The sequence below is a fragment of the Leptodactylus fuscus genome, chromosome 11 (assembly GCF_031893055.1).
Source record: "Leptodactylus fuscus isolate aLepFus1 chromosome 11, aLepFus1.hap2, whole genome shotgun sequence".
Lineage (NCBI taxonomy): Eukaryota > Metazoa > Chordata > Amphibia > Anura > Leptodactylidae > Leptodactylus > Leptodactylus fuscus.
Window position 1 is genome coordinate 74072570 of NC_134275.1, and position 22153 is coordinate 74094722.

Below are 22153 nucleotides of genomic sequence, written 5' to 3' on the forward strand. Positions count from 1 at the left end.
TAATGTGCACAGTGAAGTTATATTACAGATATAATGTACAAAGTGGTGAAATAATATAGGAATCATGCACACAGTAATGTCACAGTACAGGAATAATGCATACAGTCATATAACAGTTTAGGAATAATGCATGCAGTGATGTCAGAGTACAGAAATAATGCACACAGTGATGTCACAGTACAGAAATAATGCACACAGTGATGTCACAGTACAGAAATAATGCACACAGTGATGTCACAGTACAGGGATAATGTACAAAGTGATGATATACTATAGGAATAATGCACACAGTAATGTTACAGTACAGAAATAATGCACTCAGTCATTTAGCAGTATAACAATCATGCATATAGTGATGTCACAGTACAGGGATAATACACACAGTGATGTCACAGTAAAGGAATAATACACACAGTGATTCCATAATATAGAAATAGTCTACAGTAGTGATGTCATAGCATATTAAGTATACAGTGATGTCACAGTGCAGATATAAGGAACTGAGTAAAAAACCATGTACCTGTCATCTCGTTACAAACAAACAAAATATGTTAATGCAGGTTAACATGTCCACATGATGTCACAGTACATATAATACAGTTATGTCACAGCTAGGGTTGAGCGATCAGGATCGGAAAAGATCAGGTTCCGATCGGCGATGAAGAAAATTTCACGATCGCGATCAGAATTCCGACCCTATCTTTTCAAGCGGGATCAAAGTCAGAGATTTTTTCAAGATCGGCTCAACTCTCAAGTGACTTTTCCCATAGAGAAGCATTGACTAGGGTTGAGGATCGGGATCGGAAAAGATCGGAAATCGGATTTTGAAATCGATCCTGAAATCTCAAGATCGGCTCAACCCTAGTCACAGCACAGAAATAATAAAAAAAAAATGTTGCAGAAAAGAGATAATGTACACAACAGGGTAACCGTAGGACTTCATAATATATAAAAATCTAATAGAATGGGACCAGTGGGTTATATTGGGTTATCCATGCCCCCTTCCATAGTAATCACTGATTGACATTAGAGGAGTGGGGACCTCTGTCGGTGACACACATAGCACATGTCGCTGGACATCATATTCTAACTAGTGTTGCAGGTGCCATGAGCTCACCACAAGTAAACAACCACACATGGCGCATGTCAGAGCACAGAACATTACATCACTGGGAGTATAGGGTTACTTTACAGCAGCAGGGACTGAACCGTCCTTAACCCATTTCAGACCCAGTGGCTCACCTCCATGGCTTCTTACTGTCTGTGGAACCCAAGCCAAGGTAGAAGAGACCCATCAAATACCTTCATGAGCTCCACTCGTGTTAGCCAGTGCACACAAGAAGGATTTAGTGACTGACACAGCGGAGTGCAGATCTGGTCAAAGCCGAGTATATATGTACGCCTGATAGTACACAAATGTGCAAAAAGTCTTCTATTTTCTGTGTGTTTCTTTAACCTGGTGAAGCCCTAGTCTTGTAAGATGATCTCCACACAGCTGTCTTCTGCACTTAGTTAGAGCAACTTGGAAAGAAAAAGGCCAGTCAGAGGAATTCAGCTCCCCTAAAAATAGAATCAATATACAGCCTGTGACTTGCCACTTTTCAGATTACTCTAGTGTGAACTGCATTCAGCCCATGACCCCGGTAATTGCTCTTGACACCTATCCCGTATTTAATCAACTTACTTTTGTGGACAATATTAATAACAAGCGTCGTACAAAGAATTGACCAGGACCTATCTGTTTCAACGAAATCAAGAGGTTCCCTTGGGTATTACTTGCTGCATGGTATATTCTGCTGGGAAATACTGACGGATCACCATCAGGTAGGTCCAAATGTTTATCCAATTCTTCATTCTTCTGACCGTCATCCAAGTTTTTGGATATATCTATTATTCGGTAAATTGACTGATCACTAATATTTGGTGGAAGACTAAAATTGTAAATTAAATTTTATTGGGTTGTTTTTGGTCTTCATCTGGCTGCCCTTATATTTTGGTGGTGTAGTGTGCTACAGCTTTACGTTATGTCGTATGTTGAAATTCCGTTACGCAACGATCGATCCTCTGGAACTTTACTTTGTGCATATTGTAAGCAGTCTAAGGGTCATTTTAAACAAAGCAATTTTTGTAAAGATTCTTAACCAAAGCTAGAAGCACAAAAAGATACAAAAAGAATGGTGGATATAAAGGAAGGACGTCAACTTCTCCTTCCTGCTGGATCCGCTTCTGGATTTTGGCACAAAAACAACTGTGGCATTTTTCCAAAAAATGTTGTGTGTGAAACCACCCTAAAAGGATGTAATGCATTAACAGAGGCCAGTATACGGACTGATCGAGAAAAGTCTTATACGCTGTAATTTAATTGTTAGGACCATTTATGAACATTGGGGTAAAGGGACCATAGAATATTTGGGTACATACCCATGGCAATTGAATAAGACCTGGAAGGTGATAGGTTCATTGGGCTGATGCTTACATTTTCAGGTGAGGACATTTCATTGCAGAAGCCCTATAGTCATGGGGGGCCTGATACTCCTTATTCTATTGTCTAAGGGTCCATGGCTCCAAAATTACTGACGGATTCTGGTCCACAAGATGAATACTTGGCTACAGTTCATTGTACTGTAAGCTGCATTCTCATTGTTATCTAGAAGGCTCAGTGTATACCTCCAACAATCTTCCTTGATCTGTGCCACCATATTGGCATACAGGGGAATGCCTTACCCATTGACCCTGATGGTAAAAAAAAAAAAATGTATACCTCAAGAGCTGTGCTTTGAAGAAAAAAGGCATGCCAATGCATACCATACTGACAAAGGCCAAAGGGCACTTTTTGACTTTCATGGGGTAGTCCTAAGTTCTAAGTATACAACTGATGCATATTCTCGGAGCGTTTCCTACAATGTCCACCAGAATAAGGGCTCAGCTGCAGTGTGCTCCAAACCCTTAGAGCACGCAAAGTACTAAATTATATAAAAACTTGTGGGTCGGCGTCTCCGCTGGACAGTCCCGTGCTTTTGTCTATGGTAACGTGATGGTTCTAGGACATCAGCCTCACAATATCATTACTGTAAATAGATTGGCCCGGGCCGCAGGTACTTTTCAGCAGCTCACGTGCCAATCCCAAGTGTCACAGGATTAAAACACTTCTATTAGTTTGTGTCCGATAAGATGGTTAGCTTGCTGCCCTTAACATTTCACAGGCCTATCAAGCAACACCTACGGACTGTGGCAGCGAGAACAACAAGCTGCCTTAGATGAGAGTCACTTGAATGCTAAGGACTCAAACACATAGACCTGTAACATGCCTATAATAGGGCTGCTATACTGTACAACATCACATAAAGGCAGACATGGCATGTTCTATTGGATTCCATACATGACATGCTTTATCAGATCCTGCACTAGAAGCACGACACACAAAATCCAATGTCGCCTGTACAGAAGTGCATGGGGATTACAAGGCACTATACAAAGATACATACTGGCTCAGCAAACTTCCATTAATGTAATGAAAAAACTCTACAAAGTCTCTTTGAGTTCTGTGGTTTTACGTCTGGCCCTTGGAAGGTCTTGAAATTAGGTGACTAAAACCTCAGATCAACAACAACACAACTGATCCCCCAATTTCAACAAAAACTTAGACAAAATGGAAAAGTTTTGTGTAAAAAGCTAAGCGCACCCAATGAAGCAATAGCTTGTAGAACCACCTTTAGCACTAATAACCTAAGGTAATGGTTTCCTATACGACTTTATCAGTGTCTCAGGCCTGGTTCACATCTGCATTCAGTATTCCATTCGGGGAATCTGCTTAGGGTGAGCTTATGAAAGCACACTGATCCCATAGAGTATTATGGGGTCCGTGTGTTTTCAGTGTGGTGTCCGCACGAGTCATGGAGAGAGAAAAGTAGTTCACAAAGTACTTTTCTCTCCACTTGACTCGAGTGGAGACCATGCAAAAAACACACGGACCCCATTATAGTCTATGGGGTCCGTGTGCTTTCATAAGCTCACCACTTATCAATACACACGGTATTCGATTCGGGGGTCCCGAACGGAATACCGAATGCAGAAGTGAACCGGGCCTCACATTGTTCTGGAGGACTTTTAGCCCATTCTTCTTTACAACCTTGTTTCACTTCATTGACGTTTTCAATTCTACACAGTTCTCTTAAGTTTCCACTTCAGTAATTCAGTTGTGGTTGGGTCTTGTCATTGCAACACCATGATACTTTTCTTTTTCAGTCATTTGGTGTAGACCTGCCAGGGTGCGTGGGATCATTGCCCTGTTGCACTTCTGACTTTAAACCAAAGTTTAGCTGTATGATACATGGCCTCATAATTGACTTTAAAATATTTTGCCATACAGAGGAGTTCATGGTCAAGTCAACAAAAGCAAGGTGCCCAGGTCAGGTGTCCCGCTTCTGTGTAGTTTTCGCTTCAATGTGGCTCTTTGTATTATGGCCAAATATCTCTACTTTGGTCTTGTTTATCCGAAGGCCATTGTCCCAGAAGTCTTCCAAACAAGCCATAGTCTTTTCATTCTAACTGTACTGTAATGTTCTGGAACATTTAACAATGCTGACAGAAGCTTGTAGGGTCTGGGATGTAGCTTTTATATTTCTTGCAATTTCTCTGCACAATGCAATTTGCTGGATTGGTCAATCCTGGAAATATTGTCAACAATCTTTCCACTTATTTCCACTGTCTTTCACTCTGTAGAATGATGGACTTGTTTGGTAAATGGTCTTCTTCCCAGATTGATGGGCAGTAACAATTGCATCTCAAAATCATTGCTAATGTGTTTCCTCCTGGGCATTGTGTTAACACATCTAAATGCTACAGACGCACCTAAATGCCCCAAACCAGCAAACCGATAAAACTTCTGCTTTTATAGAGGATCAATTAATCAAGGATATGTCATTAGCAGAACTTGATTGCTACTTACCCTCTTTATTCCAATAAGAGCTGTAAAGGTGTACTTACATTTTTCACACACTGTTTTTGCATTTTAGCCTAGTTTTTGTTAAATTCTAACATTCTGTAATATGTTTAGTTGTTCATCAGAGGTTGTGTTTACTTAATTATAAGACCTACTAAGGAGCAGTATTTTTATCTAGAATTTAGAGAGTTTGAGCTTTGTTCTTCTCATGACCGTAGGTGCAGGGGAATATTCACAAATTATTTGGTTTATTTATATGTGTCCTAGACTTTTCTTGTGCTGCATCACTTCTCTGGCATGTGTTGCTCCTGACCATTAGGTTCATTCCTAACATCGACAGTTTTAGACATGTCCCAAAGTAACCATTGCTCCAATGTACACATAAAACAAGGGTTTGGTGACCCCAGTAGTTGCCCCATTTGCTTCACCATTAAAGTGACTATAAATCCCATTAGTATAAAGAGAATGTTTCGTCCAGGAATTAGCGAAGGGGTCATAAGGTCCCCATTTTCCTGATAGGGTATCAGTGGTGATATCTGCACCTATCAGGCCTATATTGCATATTCTATGAGATAAGTAACTAAAACAATGATCATTTATGGTTCAATCACGTGTGGTTGTTGCTGGTGTGCTACAATACCATGGCACCCTAATACATACATTAATTTGCACATAAATAAAAGAAACGTGTATATTTCTAAAAGAGAAATCTTAGATTTATTTCCTGGAAACAAAAGACAATTTGTCAGCTATGGCTGCCAGTCTCATGAACAGAGTTGGCAGCTCGCTGGCAGGAAGACACTTTCTAGATAATTTTCAAACCTCAAAGTGACTGTCAATTGGAGATGAACAAATCTGTGAAATCCACTAAGTCAGTGCTGTATCATTTTCCTTCATCTCCTATTATGGGATTGTATTTCTCCTATATCAGATAAAGAAAGCCGAAATACAAATCTGTGTTTTTCTTGTGTGGTGCCAATTGGCCAACGAGACAGATTTTCACAGTTTTGCCTCTGCTGGCAAACACTATTGAGCTGTGTTGTCAGTCTATGTACTATACATGTCCTGAAATGAAACCAATATACTAATAACACGGAATGCAGAGGAACTCATGAAATACAAAGATATTGAGATCAAAGTGAGCAGAGTGTAGAGGAGCAAAGCCAGGATGGTGCATGTGCTGAACAGAGCTGTAGATACCATCAAAAAAGGATTGGAAAAATGTTTTTGAGTTTTCAGGCCATTACAATGGCTGAGAGGTGAAAAAGATCACACTTATAGGCTCCACACATATTCTTAGGAAAGTATTAGGTTCAAATCCTATGTCCCTTGTCAGTACACGGCCCATATATACACCATAGAGAAGATGGTCCGCACTACGTCTATCTGGTGGTGAACATGGAGAGTCAATTCAATACAATCCAATGAAGTCCCAGCACTGACGATATCTTGATATACAGAATTATTCACTGTGGGGAATCGTTCAAGTACATGCTCGGTAGCAGTGCAGGAAACAGGGACACATAGACTGGGTTGCACTTAAATTCAGTATTTATTCATTTCTTTTGCATAAACTGCCTTTGCAGAGGCACAAATAAACAAAACAGAAACCTTCTCGGCTGAGAACTAACTAAACATAAGAAACTTTTCCCCCTGACTATACAGGAGCGTGACTACCACACTCCCACCTTGACAACAACAACGGGTGGCACAGTACCTGCTTTGTAGGTTCGGTCTGGACAGGTCAGCTCTGTCAGTGTGGTGCCACACTCCTAGTCCTCACTCACAGACTATTATCAGGCCTTGATTAGTCAGCTGACCTCCCTGGTGTGGGTCTTTACCAAACACCCTTTAGCTGCCTGGCTGGGACATACCTGTCTTCCCAGACCACACCCTTCACTCTCTCACATCACATATACATAAACTATTCACATATACATAAGCTAACACACAGACACACATTTCAGCCTATGCAAAGCAACTGTCGAAAGCTTACCGTATATAAGATACAGTGAGTGTCAGGACTTTTGTGGATCATATATATATATATATATATATATATATATATATATATATATCCAGTAGAAAATTAAGATATGCTAAGATAATGATAATTCTTTAATATTAGCAATTCTGTTTCTAAAAAACCAGCATTACTGGCTACAGTAATATAAAGATATTATGGGAAACAAATTTGTAAAAAGGTCCTTCTTGACAGAAAAGGGGAACTTGTCCTAGCACCACCTTTTGTAAGGTAGCTCTCTATAGATCAGTGCCTGGATTTTGTGAAACCTAATGATATAATCTGGAAAAAAAAGACAACTCAAGATAATATCTCCTCCAAATGGAAGAGAGACCCAAAAGGTGGAAATGGGGAAGAACATTCTAAGAAAAAGGAGCAGCACTATAGAAGATCGGAGCTCAGGAGTGAGAGGTGGGGAGATTGGGAACCAGTATTAGCGTAATGGGTGGTGAGTAGAGATGAGCGAACACTATTCGAAACAGCCATTTCGAATAGCATGCTCCCATAAAATTGAATGGAAGCGGCCGGCACACAGACTTTGCCGGCAGCCGGCAGCTTAACCCCCCGCATGCCGGCTATGTCCATTCATTTCTATGGGAGTGTGCTATTCAAAATGGCTGTTTTGAATAGTGTTCGCTCATCTCTAGTGGTGAGATAAATGATTCTGATGGCCATTTCCCATTTCAAAGGGAGTCCAATAAACAGGACAACAATGCTGGGATTTGTAGTTCTATAGCAGTGGGAGAATATCCTGCATGTCTACTGCAAGTTACCAATCCGGATACTGATCCTGCTAATAATAAAAATATCTCCCCGACTGTTCTATCTTCCAGAAAATGTACTTTAGAAAAGCAGAACTACTTGTTCCTGCTTTGATGCTTCAGGTATATACTAGATGTCTTATTTATGAGTCCATAGACAGAATCAGCAGGCAGAACATTGTGCATTCTGCTATACTCTGTAATGATACAATTAGATGAAGGAAACATTACAGGCTATTTTTCTCTTCGTTCTGCAAGTGCAAAATGTTTCCATATGTCTGGACTTTCATGGGACCGTCCTGCATTTTATCATTAGAAATAATTGATTCGGAATCTTTTCACATTTCTCATCTTTCTAGATAAGCCGACAATTACGGTTTCCTTATGAACACGATCTATGTCATTCTTGTATTAACTCTTCATATGATCATATCGTGTCTTCTGCCTGTAGGTTATAGATTTCACCTTATGTAAAGATACTGCCTGTGAACTACTGAATACAGCTCTGGGCTATCCAGTATTTACACCCAGAGATCATATCTTGAGACGACTCTGTAGTATTATGGTGCTCAGGAGCAGATTTCAGCAACTACAGTTACAGCTGAGGCCATAGACATAGAATGCATATATAAGGATCTACTTACACAGTCATCACCTGTCAACATGCGCTCCATTGGGACAAATACAGGAGCACAACCTACTCTGCCTACATTCCCAAATCTGAAGTCTGCAAAGACTTGCACTACATTATATCTTGCTAACATGAGCTTAAAGCCTTGTGCACATAACAGAGCCATTTGCATGTAGACTGTATGGAAGGAACATGCTATAATATGGAGCAAGCTATAATACAGGGGTAGGGAACGTACGGCTCTCCAGCTGTTACAAAACTACAACTCCCAGCATGCATACTTCCTCTGTTGTTCTTGGAACTCCCATGAAAGTGAATGGCGCATGATGGGAGTTGTAGTTTCACAGCAGCTGGAGAGCCGAAGGTTCCCTATCCCTGCTATAATAGGTTTTATGGTGGATTCATTCAGAACTTCATACAAAAAACTCTGTCTTCTCCCATACAAGGTCTGTGGCATACAGGGGTATGGTAGGGCCGTATTAATTCTTTGGCAGGAATATTAGACATATTAGATGTAGGGTTGAGAGATCGGGATCGGAAAAGATCGGATCCCGATAGGCATTCGAGCAAATTTCATGATTGCGATTGGGATCGGCTGAAAAATGATCGGAAATCGGATTTTGAAATCTCAAGATCGGCTCAACCCTAAAAGTGACTTTTCCCATAGAGAAGCATTGACTAGGGTTGAGCGATCGGGATCGGAAAAGATTGGATCCCTATCGGCAATCGAGCAAATTTCACCATTGGGATCAACTGGAAAATGATTGGGTATTGAAATTGATCCTGAAATCTCAAGATTGGTTCAACCCTAATTAGATGTTTATGGTATATCTATAGGCTATGCCATCAAGATCTAGGTCCCAACTTAGAGACCGACACCCCTGCTGGCCACAACATCAAGGCAAAGGTTTAGGTAGGAGTTTCATCCCTAAGATAACCATTAGTTTCTGCCTGCGCTTCTTCTTTTTTGCCTCCATCTTCATCAACATATCATCAGAAAACGTGATTTATGTGGACGTTTGTCTTCTTTCAACCTTACAAACTCCTTTTCTTTGTAGTAGCCTTACAAAATGTTTATTCGAAACTGTCAGTTCTAGGTGTTGTCTAAGACCCAAGGGTGATGAACATTGATAACCAGTCCACAGGATAGACCAGGGCTCAGTAACCTTCGACACTCCAACTGCTGTGAAACTACCACTCCCAACATGCTCCACTCATGAAGTAAAAGTTACATTTTAAATAATCTGATTGCCGGAGGAAATCCTTTTTGAATTATTGCTGTTGACCCCCACAGTCTGGAGTCGTCCATTGCAAATGTTGGACATACATAGTCAGATGTGGGGGTTAGTTTTTGGAATTTTTTCAATGCTCCACTCACTGCCCTGGTAGATTCAAGAACAGAAGAGCAAGTCTGCATGAAGGGAGTTGTAGTTCTACAACAGCTGGTGTACTGAAGGTTGCCTATCTTTGGGAAAGACCATCGGTATCAGATCAGTGGGGCTCTAACACAAGGACCCCACCCAGATTATCTGATCAGGCAATCTCCTGCAGTGGACTAGGAGTGCATGCAACTGTTCCTATTCAAGAAATAGTAGTGAAGCTGCCGTTCACCCAAACCATTGCTACACAGTGGATGAGGCTACAGTGCCACTCCTATTACTTGACTAAGAGCAGACCGTTTCCACACCTCATCCACTGCAATGGCCTCCGATGCCTGGAGCCTGCTGGAACAGCTGATATGTGTGGGGTCTGATTGTTGAACCCCCAAAATCAGATATTGATGACCTGTCCTGTAGAAAAATCTATATGTGGACCGCTTTTGAGCTGACATTGGTGACATGACAGTGGACAACGAGTGTTTACTTGTCTCGCCATGTCAGTGCACACTGCTATACATGTAAACTGTAAAGAGACATCAATAGATCAGTTGGGAAATAGCTGCAGTGGGAACAGTCACCCCAGGTCCATGTGCCTAGGGAGCCAACAGCTGCTCTGCAACGTATAAATCTATGTACTGTGCTCTATGTGTACATCATTTACACAAGTGCTACATTCTCTATGCAACACTATCATTTCTAAATACAGTACAGAATATCATTGATTCAATGGCAGATAGGAAATAGAGAACGATCATTCTGCCATATATTTACCAATAGGAGGAAAGTCCCCTGTAATATCCCGCAGCCTCAAAGTGTGTTTTCTTATTATAAGTAATATAAATACTACAGACACTTAGGACACACACTGAACGAGACACTAAGTCTGAGCAATAGACTCCGTTTTCAATTTCCAATCTGGCTTCTTGTGACCTTACATAAGTCACTTTATATCCCTGTGCAGAGAACCAAAATTAGATTGCAGGCGACAGGTTAAAGGCTGATTATGTTTGACAAAACTGGTGTCCAATGAGGGGTACGGTGTAATACAGTAGTATGCAGTGTACGCCACTTCTACAAGGATCACCACGGTTATATGTTACTCTTTGGTTATTGGTCTCCAGTCAGTAAATTAATTGAGTAATATTTTGTATCACTTTCATTCAATCCTATGTAAATAAAAGGCGTTGTGTCATTCTTAGGGGGTGTTCACACTACCATCAATGTCCGACAAGTAGTGTCCGCTCCTAGTATCTGTTCAAAATCTAGCACGGACATTAGGAGCGGACACTAGCTGTGTCCGTAACACTTGTCATTCATTTAAATGGCGATCGGGTGTGTTCTTTTACATTCCGTGCCCTTCCTTCACTGTCCGCTTGTAAAGATGTCCGACTTTGCCCCCCTTAAAGTGGCATTCCCATCTCAAGGATTCTTTTTTAGGTAGGGTTCACACTACCATTGGTGTCCACTCAGTAGGTGTCCGTTTAAAAGAAAAACGGACACCTATCATAACGGACACAAACGGACAGTAACTGATATGCCCATAGACATCAATGTTAAAAAAACCGGACACTTACTGTCCGTTTTTTTTTAAACGGACAGAAAAATACTGCATGTAGGATTTTTTGTCTGCTTGAAAAATGGACATGGTTGTAAACGGACACTACAGGACACAAGATAAAATCCCATTGAAATTAGAGATGAGCGAACACTGTTCGGATCCCATAGAAATGAATGGAAGCACCTGTGACGCTGACTTTGCCGGCGGCCGGCGTCACAGGTTCTTCCATTCATTTCTATGGGATCCGAACAGTGTTCGCTCATCTCTAATTGAAATTAATGTGAATTGCAAACGGACCAGCTAGTGTCCATTGCTAAAATCTTGCACGGACAATAGCCACGGACACCAACGTTAGTGTGAACGCCCCCTTATCTATGCGCAAATATCATCCTTTATTATCCCCAGGACGACGTTCACACGTCTCCAGTATCTACTGAACCACAAAAATGAAATTCTCATTTATATTCCAGTCGAGACCTCACATTTCATTTTTGCAAACTCCTCAGAAATACGCTTCCGAACTTTGCCATGATCCTTAATTCATTTAAGTAACACGGCACTGTCCCCCTTTCATCTTTTCTTTACTTATGCAGGCTTTTTCTCCAGCACGAAAGCCATGATGAGAGCGTATTTATGCATTACATATTGTAAGATAAAAATGTAAGAATAAAAGTGACATAAAAGGGTTGCGATGGCCACCGGTGAGGGCTCCATAGGCAGACTTCCACAATCACACTGCATTTGTGTTATGCAGAAGACCTCGCTCAAAATGCATCTGAAGCATACTTGACATTTAAGTCGAGCTCTGTCAAGCATTGGAGTGATCATTGTGACAAAATAACATTATATAATTCTGCGTGTCACCGTGATCCCGAGCCATGATATAGAGGAAGTTTCTTCTGAGGAAGAAAAAAAAAATATTAATAAAGATGAGAGCTTCATGTGAACATCATCCGATGCGAGTAGTGAAATTGTAGTAAGATGAAGTGTGTTTGATTGTATTATTCATTACAGAGACTTTTAGACTTCCTAGGGGATGTTTTATGCTGTTTGCTAAGCAGTCCTCAACTACAGTCCTATGAAAAAGTTTGGGCACCCCTATTAATCTTAATCATTTTTTGTTCTAAATATTTTGGTATTTGCAACAGCCATTTCCGTTTGATATATCTAATAACTGATGGACACAGTAATATTTCAGGATTGAAATGAGGTTTATTGTACTAACAGAAAATGTGCAATATGCATTAAACCAAAATTTGACTGGTGCAAAAGTATGGGCACCTCAACAGAAAAGTGACATTAATATTTAGTAGATCCTCCTTTAGCAAAGATAACAGCCTCTAGTCACTTCCTGTAGCTTTTGATCAGTTCCTGGATCCTGGATGAAGGTATTTTGGACCATTCCTCTTTACAAAACAATTCAAGTTCAGTTAAGTTAGATGGTCGCCGAGCATGGACAGCCCGCTTCAAATCATCCCACAGATGTTCAATGATATTCAGGTCTGGGGACTGGGATGGCCATTCCAGAACATTGTAATTGTTCCTCTGCATGAATGCCTGAGGATTTGGAGCGGTGTTTTGGATCATTGTCTTGCTGAAATATCCATCCCCGGCGTAACTTCAACTTCGTCACTGATTCTTGAACTGATTCTGAAGAATCTGCTGATACTGAGTGAAATCCATGCGACCCTCAACTTTAACAAGATTCCCGGTGCCGGCATTGCCAACACAGCCCCAAAGCATGATGGAACCTCCACCAAATTTTACAGTGGGTAGCAAGTGTTTTTCTTGGAATGCTTTTTTTTGGACACCATGCATAACACATTTTTGTATGACCAAACAACTCAATCTTTGTTTCATCAGTCCACAGGACCTTCTTCCAAAATGAAGCTGGCTTATCCAAATGTGCTTTTGCATACCTCAGGCGACTCTGTTTGTGGCGTGCTTGCAGAAACGGCTTCTTTCTCATCACTCTCCCATACAGCTTCTATTTGTGCAAAGTGCGCTGTATAGTTGACTGATGCACAGTGACACCATCTGCAGCAAGATGATGCTGCAGCTCTTTGGAGGTGGTCTGTGGATTGTCCTTGACTGTTCTCACCATTCTTCTTCTCTGCCTTTCTGATATTTTTCTTGGCCTGCCACTTCTGGGCTTAACAAGAACTGTCCCTGTGGTCTTCCATTTCCTTACTATGTTCCTCACAGTGGAAACTGACAGGTTAAATCTCTGAGACAACTTTTTGTATCCTTCCCCTGAACAACTATGTTGAACAATCTTTGTTTTCAGATCATTTGAGAGCGGGCTGTCCATGCTCGGTGACCATCAAACTTAACTGAACTTGAATTGTTTTGTAAAGAGGAATGGTCCAAAATCCCTTCATCCAGGATCCAGGAACTGATTAAAAGCTACAGGAAGCGACTAGAGGCTGTTATCTTTGCAAAAGGAGGATGTACTAAATATTAATGTCACTTTTCTGTTGAGGTGCCCATACTTTTGCACTGGTCAAATTTTGGTTTGATGCATATTGCACATTTTCTGTTAGTACAATAAACCTCATTTCAATCCTGAAATATTACTGTGTCCATCAGTTAATAGATATATCAGTTAATAGATATATCAAACTGAAATGGCTGCTGCAAACACCAAAATATTTAGAACTAAAAATTATTACAATTATTAGGGGTGCCCAAACTTTTTCATAGGACTGTATAGTTGTGCAGTTGCCTTGCAACAGGTGTGGTAGAGAGCAAGCGGGACTCAGAGGATGCGTTACTCTAAGAACACCTAGCAATGTGCATGGAGGCACTACTGTATATACTGATTCTATAGGTGGCCAAACACTTACTGTATAATACCTGTTGGACAAGTTACTTCTCCTGCCAATCCCATACACAATGGCTGACCATGTGGAGTAAGCCCCTTGGTAACGTTTTAACGTGGCCTTCCTTATTTACTCCTAACATCTTCTATCCAATGAGAAATGGCACACCCAATACCTATAAGGTCCCATGCACATGAAAAACGGCCGCGTGACAAACGTTATATCAGAACAATGATAGTTTATGGCAACAGCGACATATTGGCTTCCTAATAAACTCTGAATAATATCCATTTAAAAAATAAGACATGGCTTTCATTGATTAGACAGACCCGATAGAAGTCAATGGGTCTGTTGTGATGTCGGTAAAAATGGATTTGCATCGCAGTGGCACTGGCAACAATTAAACATGGGTCAGTGGGGCGGGTCAACAAAAAGATCAATGGAGTTTATCTATTTACTAATGGATAGTGGACAACTATCAAATTTTTGACAAATGGATGTTAAAAACAGCAAGATGAGTGCAATATGGATGAAAGTATGTCACACGTGGATGGAAAGTGGCCATTAAAGTGGACCTTTCATGTTCTCAGGCACATGCGGTTTTATATACTGAATTCAGGGCACTGTTGGCTTTCCTGTTATATGCCCCGGGGTAAGAATTATTGGTGCCATTACCGATCTCTTCCCACTGTCAGAAGGGCGTTCCTGACAGTCTAGCTGGACTGTGAGGAATACCCCCTTACTGACTGTTCTCATCCATAGACTAGTACTGGGGGTGTTCTTCACAGCTCACTGTCATTGTTGGGAGGTAAGGAACACCCCCTCTGACAGTACAGGGCTATGGACGAGTATTCTTGGAGGGGCAATCCCCACAGCCCAGCTAGATCTCTGCCCACTGTCAGAGGAACGCCCTCTGACAGTGGGCAGAGATCAGTAACAGCACCAATATCTCTTGCCCCGGGGCACATAACAGGAAAGCCGACAGTGCAGCAAATTCAATGCACTGTTGGTTTTCTTAGCGGTATATAAAACCGCATGTACACATGAAAGGTGCTCCTTAAGGCTATATTCATATTTGCACCATTATGTCCATTCGTAGTCTTGCAGAAATCTTGGGCAAAAAAGTCCTGCAGCACCAAACTTTTTTCACCCAACAACATTTGCTACAAAAACTGGCCAGGCTTGAACATGGTTGGTGGAGACTCTGGGTAATAGCTATCACTAATATGAGTTGAGCGTCTAATGTGTATGATCTTTTGTTCAAGCACAAGATAAGTGGAGCCAAGGGTATTTGGCAATTGCTTATTACCTATAATAATGACTTTATTACCTATAATAATAAGCATACATGCATGACTGGTGGATTTCTTCTGGTAAGCAGATGGATGGTTCATTGGAGCTTCATACAAGGAGAAGAGAGCTCCAAACCTCAGTGCATATACAGTATATCATTGATCCTTAGCTAACATCCATATTGTTGGGGATATTGTACATATTTCTCACGATCTCATGCTTTGCTGCGGCAAAGGTCTAGAAAAAACTTGGTGGCACAAACCACAAACTGGTGGAGATTTATCTTACCATTGCTGTAATCCAGCCCTATACGGATCTGATAAAAACTAAACATACAAAATTTCATTCAATGAATAAATAACAATACAATAAAATATTTATCCGTCTAACTATGGAAGCCTCACAGGCACTGAGTAAAGTTACAGAGAGACAGCGAGAGCTGCAATGCTCTGAAATTAGGATGTCACCCCTGAATTCTGCCATCGATATACAGTAGAACTCCCCTAAATTTACCCCTGGCCTATAAACAACCAGGGAAAACATTTAATATACTTACGTAAGCATACTTATGTGCTTATAATATGCTACACACCCGTCCTGTAATTCCTCATTCCCCAGGAGTGTAAGGGTGAGTTCACACGGAGTAAAGTGCCGCTTGCTTTCAATGGGAGCCGGGATCATATACACGGCGCTATTTTGCGGCCGTGATTTTGCATCACGTGGCACTTTACTCTGTGTGAACTCACCCTAACTAGCAAGACTGTAAGTATAGTAAGACTTGCCCCAATGGAAAGCTTTTGACTTGGAGCCCTCCCACCCCCACACAGCATAGTGCCCCCGTTTCTGGTGCCCATACAGAATAGTGCCCCCTTTACTGGCCCACACACATTAAAACACTCTCTTTACTGGCCCCCACATGGTCAACCACTTCCTTTACTGACCACACACATTATAATGTCCCCTTTTTGGGCTTCACATGATATAAAGCCCTGTACTACCTCCTTATTGGCCGCCATATAGTGTGCTGCCTCCATTCCTGGCCCCTCACCCAGTATACTGCTCCTTTATTGTCCCCATGCATTGTGACCCCTTTACAGCCCCCCATATAGTGCTTGTGACTGTCACCTGAACCAAGGCACCTCCATAATTTGTCCAATTCCTGGACAACCCATTTAAGAATAATGTCCCATAGTGCACACAGTATAATGTCCCACAATGGTCCCTTCACCAAATATAATTTTCCACAGTGGCCCCTCCACACAGTACAATGTCCCATAGTGTCCTCCATGCAGTATAATATCCCAGAGTGGCCCATTCACATAGTATGATGTCCCATAGTGTCCTCCATGCAGTATAATGTCCCATAGCAGCGCTCCGCATAGCATAATGCCTCACGGTGGCCAATTCACCAAGTATAATGTCCCACAGTGGCCCCCTACACACAGTATAGTCTTCCCTAGTGGCTCCTCCATGTAATGCAATGAAGTATTCCCTAGTGGCAACTATTGTGTTTATTAGAGATGAGCGAGTACTATTTGAAACTCCCGTTTCAAAGGAATGGACACAGCCGCTTCCATTCATTCCTATGGGTGTGTGCTATTCGAAACGGCCGTTTCGAATAGTACTCGCTCATCTCTATTTATTATGCATTTTGCAAAAATTTTGGATTTGACCAAACCTGGTCAAATTTTTGGGTTTGCCTACCACTAGCTATGATTATACTCTGGGATCTCTTCAGGGAAGTGATGAAATATAACTACCCCTATTTCCATGAAAATAAGACACCCCCCCCCCCCTTCACCTCCTGGACCACCTACAACCGGCAGTCATGCCGGCCCACTGCTAAGGAAGCACCGGCATGACTGCCTATCGTCCCCCGCTCCAGCCGTTGCATAAAACATCCCCCAAAAATAAGACAGGTCATCTATTTCAGAAGAGAATTTAATATAAGACACTGTCTTATTTTCAGGGAAACAGGGTAACAGTGTTTCTCATCTCTTCTGGGCTCCAGTGTGGGTCTTTAGCCTCTTGAATGATGTCACAGACCTGTAATTGGGCCTCACTAGTCATGTTGGCCACACTAGTGTGACGGTGTTGTGGTGACCCACGTGACTGCCGAGGCCCAATTACAGGCATAGCGGTCTGTGACATCATTTAAGAGGAGCCATAGTGGGCCCAGAAGAGGTGAGTAACACTGTTTTATTTTTAGTCACCTTTCCCTGGATCTTTGCTCATTATACTCTGTCGTCTGATCCCAGTTCTCTAGGTATAATAATAGCAGTTCTGTTTTGTATGGTACAAATTTCATAGTATTTTACACCAAAATTTACCATCTTATTATTGGAAAGGTTTCACATTTGCAGGAAGTGCTTCGATTATTAATATTATGCAATTTTTATTATCCATTTTTGGCTGGTTTTTGCAATAGGCAGATGCGCTGTGGAAATCCCATGGACACATGGAAACTTAGCCTTAATCTTCCTTTGTGGAAAAATATTTGTATAGCAATACAGTTCACATTTCTGTTATTACAGTCCGTTGCTCTCATCCGTCATAGGATGGAAGCAATGGTCTTAAACAGCGCTGGAATGACGCATCCATCTGCATTCACTCCAGTGTGAAAAAACATGACATGAAGCTTTACTTTTCAAATGGAACAAAAAGTCCTGCATGCATCATTTGAGTCCATTGCTCTCATCCTATGATGGATGAAAGCAATGAATTGTAATAACGGGAATGTGAACTTAGCCTTAGCTGGTCATAAACAATCGTCTGACCAATGGCTATGTTCCCTGATCCTACAACAAACATTTTTGCATTGGCAGGCTGAGTCTGCAGCTCAAGGTTCCAGGCAAGATGGAATAAGTGGCTGCCTGATGTCACTTGTCTTCAGGGGACAAAGGAGAAGACATGTCAAAATCAACCTTCTTATAGGAGACGTTGAGACCTATTGGGATACCTCTGTAAGCTTAGATCATAGGGAAATCCATCTAAATGTATGATCACTGATCAGCTGAAATTATTTTCTAATGATCTAAAATTAGATATTTTTTTCAGAAACAACACCACACATGTCACCACAGGTTTAGTATTGAAGTTCAGTTTTAATCCCTTCAGTGATGAACTGTAATACCACTCAGCCTATATATACAGACATGGTGCTGCTTTCTAATTTTGGCAAATCCCTTTAAAGCAGTTGTCCAGAATAAACTAAGAATTAACCTCTAAACTAAACTCCCTCCTCTCACCTAACTTCTAATTTACTTCCATTAAAAAATTCTGATTACCCATATACATGGAGCGGTCATGTGACTGCCCCAGGGATACTTTCTGATAATCTGGTGATGTTTCATTTCACCGCTTCCGAAATGTAATGTCATCATTATTCTCCCCCCCCCCCCCCCCCCTCATCCCCATCAATACTTACCAAACCTTCCTGTGTCCGGGAACGACTCCTCCCCTCTTCCCATCTGCTAGTAGTGGGGGGAATAGGTTATCTAAGGGGACAGGGAGGGTGGAAGTGGCTAGTAATGGGCAGGATCGTTATGCTAGGGAGACAGGGAGGATGGGAGGGGATAGTAATGGGCGGGATCACTAGAATAGGGAGACGGAGGGGGAGTGTAACAGAGTGAGGAAGGGGAGCTGAGTGAGAGGGAACTAGTGTAGAAGCTACACAGGAAGCTGCACAGAAGGAAGCTAAGACCTTGTAAACAAATGCAGAGGATGCAGCAGCAACCAGAGACACCCAGAAATCACTCCAACCACTGCTGAAGGTATAAGGTGTACTTATAACCCATTACTAGCACTAACAGACCTTTCTAAAAAAAGAAAAAAGATTTTCTGCCCGGAAAACCTCATTAATAGAGATGAGCGAACACTGTTCGATCGAATACATATTCATTCGAATATCAGGCCGTTCGAGGTATTCGTTTGGAATCGAATACAACGAGGCAAACGCAGTAAAAATTTGTATCCCCTCCCACCTTTCTTGGTGCTTTTTTTGCACCAGTAACTGTGCAGGGGAGGTGGGACAGGAACTACGACAACGGAGGCATCGAAAAAAAATCAGAAAAAGTAATTGGCTGCCGAAATCAGGTGACCTCCAAATTATACGAATGGTGGATTTAACATTCGATTAATTTGAGACTGTGAACTATGTGACTGTGAGACAGGGATAGATCTACAGGCAGGGTTAGCTAGGGATTAGGGAATGTTACTCACCCAGCTCTTTGGGGCTCTATCTGGTCGGGATCCCTGTCAGCATGCGATATGCGCGAGCTGACTTTTTCCCATAGGAATTCATTGACCAGCGTTGATTGGCCAAATGCCATATAGAGTATGGTATTCGGCCAATCAACGCTGGTTCTTCTGGAGGAGGCGGAGTCTAAGATTGGTCCACAGCAGTTTCCATTGTGGTCCAATCTCAGATATAGCAGTGCTGACACAGCTCTGCTACACGGAGAAGCAGCAGAGCTCAGCACACACAGAGATTCAGCAGAGCTGAGTGTGCGCTGAACCCTGCTGCACACTCAGCTCTGCTGCATCTCAGATGCTAAACGAATATCGAATATTTTACTCTTCGCTCATCTCTACTCATTAAGGCTAAGGCCCCACATAGAAAGCTGCAGTGCAAATGCGCTGTAGGAAAAACTGCAGTGGAAATGCATAGTGGTTTTTCCTGCAGAGCTTTCCCCTGCTGATTTTCTGTTTCAATTATACCTAGCATTTCCAAAGAAATAATTGACATGCTGTGATTTCCAAAAATTCAGAGTTTTTGGAAACTGAAGCATATCTCCTGCGCATATTTTTCTGCAATTTGTGAATGCAGTTTGCTAGAATCCCATCAACTTTGCAGGGACTGTAAAACGCAAGCGTTTTTTACCTTGGTGTTTGTCCCGGCCTAAATCTTATTGCAATTATGTTCTGTACTATATCTATAAATATAGAGCACAAGGATATACCGATACGTAAATCGGCTTCCTGCAAACAATGAGCGTCTATACGGCAGCTGCTATCTCCCCTACTATACAACGCTCCCTGCATGGTGAGAAATGCACATCACAAATGTTTGCCATTGTCTTTATTCTTTTATATTTTTATGTTTTGCACCTTATTGTACCAAACCATAGAACATGATAGTGATACAAATATTAAATATACAATTGTAATCTATATTGAAATAAACAAGCTCAGGACATGAGGAACAGGATAATATCTGGCTCCGGATCCGCCATCCAAACATCTAATTATACGGGGTATAGAGGGATACAAGAATAGACCGCACTAGACAACTTCTTTCACAGCATTATTATCTGCTTTGGAAAGATATAATTCATTAAAATAATTAACAATTACACATGTCAGTGGGACATGAAATAATAACGCTTACTGCGGCTTGCATTACTCCCCCCCGTACTTCAGCACTATTCAGTACATTGTCTGTATATGTTTGGTATTCAGAGCTCTCACCGAGCTAACGTGAGAAATAGTTTCAGCCTCATGCATCTCATTCCTGACGTGGATGTATGGATGGGCTTATAGTAAGAATGGCTGCTCCCCCCTTCATGTTAAACGCACAATGTCACCTGCTTCAGCTTGTCACATTTGGTCATTTATAAGGGAATTGCATATATAGTGCTTCCTGAATTCATTCTCATACTTGTGGGAGTATATTCCTGCAACTGGACACCTGGGGGAATTCTGGCTGCTGCCTTATTAAAGGGGCTGTCCAGTTTAGAAAATCTATTTGCGTATGCCCTCTAAGGGAATTTTGAGTCCTCATTGCTTGGCTGAAGTAGAGATCGGTTACAGAGTGTCATTTGCACTGGAGAACCTGCGCCTGTCCTGCATTACCTATATAAGCCATTTAAATTGGCGCTGTGCAATACCTAATCTATCCTGTGGTGGCACTGCAGGAAAAATCAACACTTACCCTCAGTTTCCTGCACTATTTACACCTAGTAGCTGTGGTATCAGAAGGTGCATTAGCCACTATATTACCAACTTACTGTTGAGAGACCTCCTACCGAATAACCCCATTACCCTTTATCCACAAATTTACCCAAATTGTCCAAACTGGCTGGTGCATTTAACGTGGGTGTCCCAAATTCTAAAATTTAATGCATTCTATATAGAGTTGGAAAATAAAAGTGCACTGATAGCTACCTGCATTGTCCCCTCTAATCCTGCGCTGGGCTGGTTGTCACCTGGTGACATCTCATCAGCTGCAGCCAAACACCTCTGTATACTGCTCAGAGTGGTTATTGACTGTGGGGGTCTTGCTGATGTGATGTCACATATGTGGCCACCTTATATCCAAATAGAGATAGATAGATAGATAGATAGATAGATAGAAGATAGATAGATAGATAGATAGATAGAAGATAGATAGATAAATAGATAGTATATAGATAGATAGTAGATAGATAAATAAATAGATAGTATATAGATAGATAGTATATAGATAGATAGATAGATAGATAGATAGATAGATAGATGATAGATAAATAAATAAATAGATAGATAGATAGATGATAGATAGATAGATAGATAGATAGATAGATAGATAGGAGATAGATAGATAGATAGATAGATAGAAGATAGATAGATAAATAGATAGTATATAGATAGATAGTAGATAGATAAATAAATAGATAGTATATAGATAGATAGTATATAGATAGATAGATAGATAGATAGATAGATGATAGATAAATAAATAAATAGATAGATAGATAGATGATA

General features: G+C 41.3%; 1 protein-coding gene across 2 annotated transcripts in view; it reads left to right on the top strand.

Moving 5' to 3' along the window:
- The first annotated feature begins 1601 nt into the window (after positions 1 to 1601).
- The window catches only part of FGF13 (fibroblast growth factor 13), a 324403-nt gene continuing 303851 nt past the window's right edge, over positions 1602 to 22153 (top strand). For both annotated transcript variants that reach the window (XM_075259704.1, XM_075259701.1), the window contains exon 1: positions 1602 to 1824. The gene's annotated coding sequence lies outside the window, so the exon portion shown is untranslated. The remainder of the gene's footprint in view (positions 1825 to 22153) is intronic.